This window comes from Apis dorsata, unplaced genomic scaffold (assembly GCF_000469605.1).
Source record: "Apis dorsata unplaced genomic scaffold, Apis dorsata 1.3 scaffold_231, whole genome shotgun sequence".
Taxonomy (NCBI): domain Eukaryota; kingdom Metazoa; phylum Arthropoda; class Insecta; order Hymenoptera; family Apidae; genus Apis; species Apis dorsata.
The window spans coordinates 434657-441026 of NW_006263513.1; the positions used below are offsets into that span (position 1 = coordinate 434657).

Sequence of the window (6370 nt, forward strand, 5' to 3'; positions counted from 1 at the left end):
ATCGATCTCTATTATTTCCTTCGTCGAAAAATTCGGATTTGCGCGACAAAACAAAAAGATCGATGCTCGTTTGAGATTATCTCTAATTGTTTCGTGTGGATGCAAATTAATTTTCTTAAATTTTTCGAATTTTTTCTTTTTAACCACCTGGCCTAGTGCTCGGTAATATGCAGATGTATTTTTAATCACGTGATAATAAATTTTAATGAAAGATTATACGTTTTCATATTTAAATATTTATAGTACGAGTTTCTTGAAAATCCGTTATCCGTGATGTTAATATAAAATTTAATAAATACCAGGATGAATCGGAATACGGGATATTTTATTGTTATTTTATTTTATTTTATACAAAATTTTCACGTGTCTCTCATTAACGCAAGTATTTAATAATAAAATTTACAAATGGAATTAAATTGCATAAATTATCTCAAGAAACAAGATAAACTTAATTAACTAACTTAATCCTTTAATAAAATATAATAACGTTAAGTATTATCGTGTTAAGAATAACAAGAGCAATTTTAATTCCGTGCAACAAAAATAAAATATGCTTCGATATCAAGTAAACGAGAAACGATCGGTATGAGGAAGAGTTCGAGGATATACGCAATGCGTTAAGATATCGATGGAGGATCACGATGAATCTATGGACAACCTCGACACGGATACGTCTCCGCGATAACGATCGGCCTCTTCACAATGGAGAAACGAGCTTCTGCTCTTACAATGTGCGCGCAACGGCCTCTTATGAATGGACACGTGCGCCTATATGCACACATATATACGCTAAAACCTGCGTTCACCTGAAAGCATTAATTCAATCATTCGATCTGTGTATCTTAAATTATTTTATATTACACTAATTCTGGTCGCGTTTCATCGAATTCTACATCCCCTCCTCATATTATACTCGTCCTTATTTTCCAACGAAAAATGTCCACCAAATTGCTCTCGTTATTTTCAAATATTATTATCAAATGTAAAGAACTAGCATTGAGATATATTCAAACTCGCGTTTATAATCAGGATCCATATGATAATTTATCATTCATCTGAATAAACTTCTTCAAACAATTCTTTTCACCTCGTGTTCCTCCTTAGTTTCACGGATTAAGATGAAAGAATTCGTTCGAGCGTGACAATCGTTTAGAATGGGAGGAAAAGTTAATTTAAGAAAAAAATGCGTTCTCTTTGAGGAAAGTCGAGGCGTTTTGGGTTATTAGAGGGAGATCCGTGGTGAAAGTTTATTCGCGCGGGGTGGTCTTTTTTTATCCCGGTTTCTTTTTTTATTCGGGTAAATCATTCGCGAAGCCAGCGACCGTCCACCGGCTTTCTTCTTTTTTTTTCTCTCTTCGTAAGGATACCTTTGGTGCGCCATCGGCCTTGCACTCGAAATCGATACGCGCGTTTCCTGCAACGAGCGTCGGTGACATTACGGCTCCATCTTTGGTTTTCCTTCCATAATACTCGAATAAACCACCCTTCGGACGGTAATTTTGGACGATGGGCTTCAGGTTTGTGCGACAGATTCTCTCTCTTTCTTTTCTTTTTTTTGGTATTCGATTACATTAAATAATTGCTTCCTTGGTGGATAAAATTGAATTTTTTCGTAAAACCTTTTGCAAAGAATGCTTGAGGATATATGTTGAATTAATGATTAATTAATAGTAAAGTTTTTTAGACGAGGTTAGATCAAGTAGGGGTTAGATCTTCTACTTGTGATGAATTCGTCTCATCTTATTACCGTCTCTAACTTCGTGGATGGTGGTGTAATTTTTCTAATTTGGAATTGTTGTTTCAAAAATGGCGAATAGATGGAAGACACACAAGATACATCGATTTTTTAAAGATCAATTATAATCTTATTATAATCTACAATTTGCTGTTAATGTTAAATGAAACTATTTATTGGTTATGGAAAAATCTCTGTTTCCTTTGATGCATAAAAGATTCCTTGCCACTTTCATGAATTCAGCGTCCTGGTTTTTAGAACATTAAACGGAGTTATTTCGAGCTGATGAATTTACTTTGATGGCCGATGATACGAATTTCATTTTACAGAATCACTTTGCGCTTTGTAAATAAGAGAAGTTGAGCAATATCTGGGAAGACTTTTGAGAAAGCGAGAGTGGATCAAATCATTAATTCCCCATCTAAAAATTGACTTCATCGCCAAAGAGACGATAAATATTTGTATCAAGCTGATAATTTGACATTCAAGGCGCTCTTTAAGTTTTCAAATGTACTATTTACGGAATATCTCTCAATTTTTCTCTCAGGGTGTCGTCAAAGAGAGGAAGATCACAAGAAGCTCGTTTGCCTTTTGAAATTTTTAAACGGCACCGTTTTCCTCCTCCTGGAAACTCTCTTCGACGCTAATTACCGCGATAACAAGAGCAAAAATCGTAATTTTCCTGTCCCGAGGAAAGTTTCTCGAGACATTTTCCCAAAGATATCTTTTTTTCTCGTTTAACACGTTTATCATTCGTCCATCTTCCGATCACATCTTCCCGTTTTTGCTCTTAATCATTAACGGACACGCGATCAACGTGTTTAACCATTCGCTTGGAAACTTCGAATCCTTGTCTCGTACCAAGTTTCTATCGTGGTACACCAACTTCCCAAGACAATCATTCGAAAGCTGTTCAATGATTCACGATTATTTTTGATTTAACTTGGAGAGAACCGATAATTACACGTTTGTAAACGAAACTTTATAGATCCTTACATATAATCGAATATGTATTCAGATCAATTAAGAAATTACACAGAGAAATCAATATTGTCCGAAATATATTTTTATGAAAGATAATCGTGTCAAGTTTCATAAAAATTCACACACGAGACAAAGGCCACTCTTTTCGCACACCAATTCATTTCCAGAAAACAAATATATATGTATAACGTCCCATAAAATCCCATTTCACCCCAACATCCTCGCCAATCTCCCTAAAAACCGATCTCACACCCTTGCAACGCGAAAATTAACACATTTTACATCGCTAACAAGTCCTCCACTAACGTTTACCCTTGTCAGCGCGACATTCCCCATTCATCCCCGCGTAAGGAACATCTTACAACCCTCGTTGTAAAAAGAAAAAAAAGAGAATCAACAGAGAGATCTTCCGCATACCTTCCCTGAAACCTTCCCCTCACCACATCGTCCTATTCCCCAACAATATTCTTCGAGGTCCGATTTTTACGAGAACGCGGCCGGCCCCCCACCCCCACCCCCCATGATCGATGATTGCGTTCGTCGCAGTCGATTGAATCCGACCGAAGGGTTCACCGAATTTCCACGAATTTTTTTTCCACCCTGGCCAATAATCTTTTACGGCCACCGCCAACGGTGGAAGGAATTGTCAAGGGTTGAAAGCCGCTCCCGATGGCCCGTTTATTGAGCCCAACCTCCTCTCCTTCTCTATCCGATTCTCTCTTTCTCTCTCTCTCTATTCGGCCGGCCGATGGGGGACGCTTTCACGCTGGAATATACGCGTCAGCCTCCATCGTGCGCCTCTATTCAACCGGCGGATATGTGTCGCATTAATTATATCTCTGTCAATGGGCTGTCGGCCGAACTAGCTTGGACCGGTTCACGCGGGCCGCGTGTCAGTAACCACAGCGGGCCATTGTTCCTGGTGCGGTGTGCGCCAGGCTAGTTAGATACCTCGGCTGCCCGTCCGGGGAATTGTTGAGCTTATTAGGTCCAAAGCGGTCCGGTGTTGTGCGCGTCGCCGTTGCCACCAGATGGGGGAGGGGAGGGGAGAAGGCGCGCGAACGGTTAATGGTTGAGAGGTCGTTTTTTTTTTCTTTTTAATTTTTTTTTTTTTTTTTTTTTGCGTCCCTCCAGACGAAAGATTCGATTGTAATTAGCGTGGCAATCGATGGCCACGTTGATTATTTCGAAAACTATTTTCGAGGATGATTGGAATTGGAATTGGTATTCGGTTATATATCGGAATCGCGTCGATGCTTGATGATGATTTCGATACACGTTATTCGGGGATGAGACTCTTTTTCTTTCTTTCTTTCTTTCTTTCTTTCTTTCTCTTTTAGGGGAATTTTTTTTAGTTTAAGCCTCTTGGGGAAAGAAGCTTTTCCGGAGTTTAATTTTCGTTTCGTAATTTCGAAAATTGTATCTCGTGATAAATAAACGAAATAAATAAACGTGTATCTTTATCGTCTGTCGTGGCGCGAATCTCGTCTCGATCGAAAAATATAAATTCTATCGTTCGTGGTCTGCGATTTTAACCAGCCATCGTTTTTCCAGAAAATTAGTGTATATCGTTGCGGTCACGCCGCAACGTGGTTCCCCGGGATTCGATTTATTTCTTCGATGGAATCGCGAGAGAGAGAGAGAGAGAGAGAGAGGGTGGAGAAAAAAAGGACTGGTTCTCGCGCGCAGCACAGGAAAAATCTAAGCGAACGAAAGAAACGGGGCACTTGCTGTAATTCCACGAAGCACGAATTCCTTTTTCCTTTTTCCTTTTCTTTTTCTTCTTCTTCTTCTTCTTCTTTTTTTTTTTTTTTTCGGAAAAGTTGATTACGCGCAACGTGCCAACTTCTTCTTCCTTCTTTTTTCCACCCTCGTTACGATTTCTCCGTTACGATGCACGAACCGCGAAACGATAAGAAGACGCGCTTTATTTACTTTTTATTTAACAAGTTCTTTATCCACGCCATCCCGTTTTCGCGAGGACCTCTTGGTTCACCATAAAGTTATTCCACGCTTCCGAGATAACGCTCGTTACATCGTGTCTCTTCGTTGCTTCTGTTTTTTTATTATTATTTGTCGAATTCCGTACTTTTACAGGGAAGGAAAGAGAGATTCTCACATTCTCTGTCCCCTAAATTTTATCGCGAGGGTTTTTTAAAATTTAAAAAAAAAAAAAAACAGAGAGCGATGTGATTGCAAATTTGTTTAAAATAATTAAATTCGCGGATTTTGAAAAGTTACATTCGATCTTCAAATTAAATTAAATCTTTTATTTCTACATTAATAAACAATTTTATCAAAAATATTTTATATTTGCTCATCGAATATTGCACGCATCGTGTTCTCTACGACACACCGTGTAAATCGCTGGCGGGTTTAAAACTGGCCAGTGAGAATAAATCGATAATTCTTCGTCGTGTAATAATCGCATCAAGGAATAACGTGCAATTAACGCGTGCGTGAAACTTTTAGTTAGTTGGATAGGGGGATTCGTAACGCGATTTCAATTCTACGCGAATCGAACTTCCGTGAATTCAGTTAACCATTTGCCTTGTAATTTCTAGTACAAGTTACAAACACTCTCTCAAATTTCTGCGCCCATATTTCCACTCTGAATTTCATTCACTTCGCGCGCCAAAGATTTACTCGTAATATTAACAAATAATATCAAATATCGAAATAGTTAATCGACCAATGTTATTATCATCGATCACGAGTAGGATCGGATGTTGCGGAGAATTTGCTCGCATTTTTCCACATTATTTTTTTTCTTATTTGTTTAATAACGTTTAAAAAAGAAAAATAAATTAAAAATATCACGATATCTCGATGAACTTGTTGCACTCTCGCTCTTTCGCATTTTTATTTACATTTCCGTCAATCCTCGATAACTATCTGAACCTTCTCTCCCCTCTCCCCTATCCGTTCGTATTTGAACTCTCGCAGTTTAATTTTATGGCTTCGATACGCGCTTATAACTGTGATTTTTTTGAGAAAATTCGCGATATTATGCAAATACAATCTATTTGTTATATAGTTACCGTGACTCGTTGTTTCCTTCTTCGTTCAGGACCAGTTTCCTTCTTCCAATATCTCGAATATTAAAATTTTCTCGGATCATTTTGCTCTCAGATAAGAACGTACCTGTAATATTGTGTTTCGAATCGGGATAAGCTTGATATGACATAACTATCGAGACTTTTGTTTTCCTGTTTTCTCGTTACTTTAACGTTTCATTTTTTTTTTAAGTATTTTGTGCAGATATTAATTGAATATTAATATTATTTAATAGATTAAATATTAAGATTGTACCATTTTATTCGAAGAAAATTCGTACACTTTATGTCTACAAAAGAGATGTGATGTTTTATCGTAAAGTAAAATAAAATTAAAATTTCCATTTAATCATCCACTAAGTACTCGTTTGCAAAAGAACTAATCAACCAATGGAAAATATTTTCACTGTTTGGTGCCACGTTGTAACGATAGTTTCTGCAAACTGAAGTGAAATATATCGACACAACTCTGGTCCACTACTTTCCTCGGCGATTATTATGCGAGATTTAATAACGTATAATCAGATTGACAAGTGATAATAATTTCCTACTTTTTCTCGCCAACTCCTCGTAAAAAAAAAAAAAAAAAAAAAAA

General features: G+C 37.4%; 1 protein-coding gene and 2 long non-coding RNA genes across 19 annotated transcripts in view; 2 read left to right on the forward strand and 1 right to left on the reverse strand.

Annotated features, from left to right (window-relative positions):
- Positions 1 to 1676, reverse strand: part of LOC116185633 — a 24161-nt gene extending 22485 nt beyond the window's left edge. The window contains exon 1 of the long non-coding RNA XR_004150498.1: positions 1111 to 1676. This is a non-coding gene — a long non-coding RNA (uncharacterized LOC116185633). The remainder of the gene's footprint in view (positions 1 to 1110) is intronic.
- The window catches only part of LOC102673156 (RNA-binding protein Musashi homolog Rbp6), a 795620-nt gene that overhangs the window by 119294 nt on the left and 669956 nt on the right, over positions 1 to 6370 (forward strand). The gene's annotated exons all lie outside the window — the stretch shown is intronic.
- LOC116185634 overlaps positions 584 to 6370 on the forward strand; it is a 12325-nt gene continuing 6538 nt past the window's right edge. Inside the window, exon 1 of the long non-coding RNA XR_004150499.1 lies at positions 584 to 595. This is a non-coding gene — a long non-coding RNA (uncharacterized LOC116185634). The remainder of the gene's footprint in view (positions 596 to 6370) is intronic.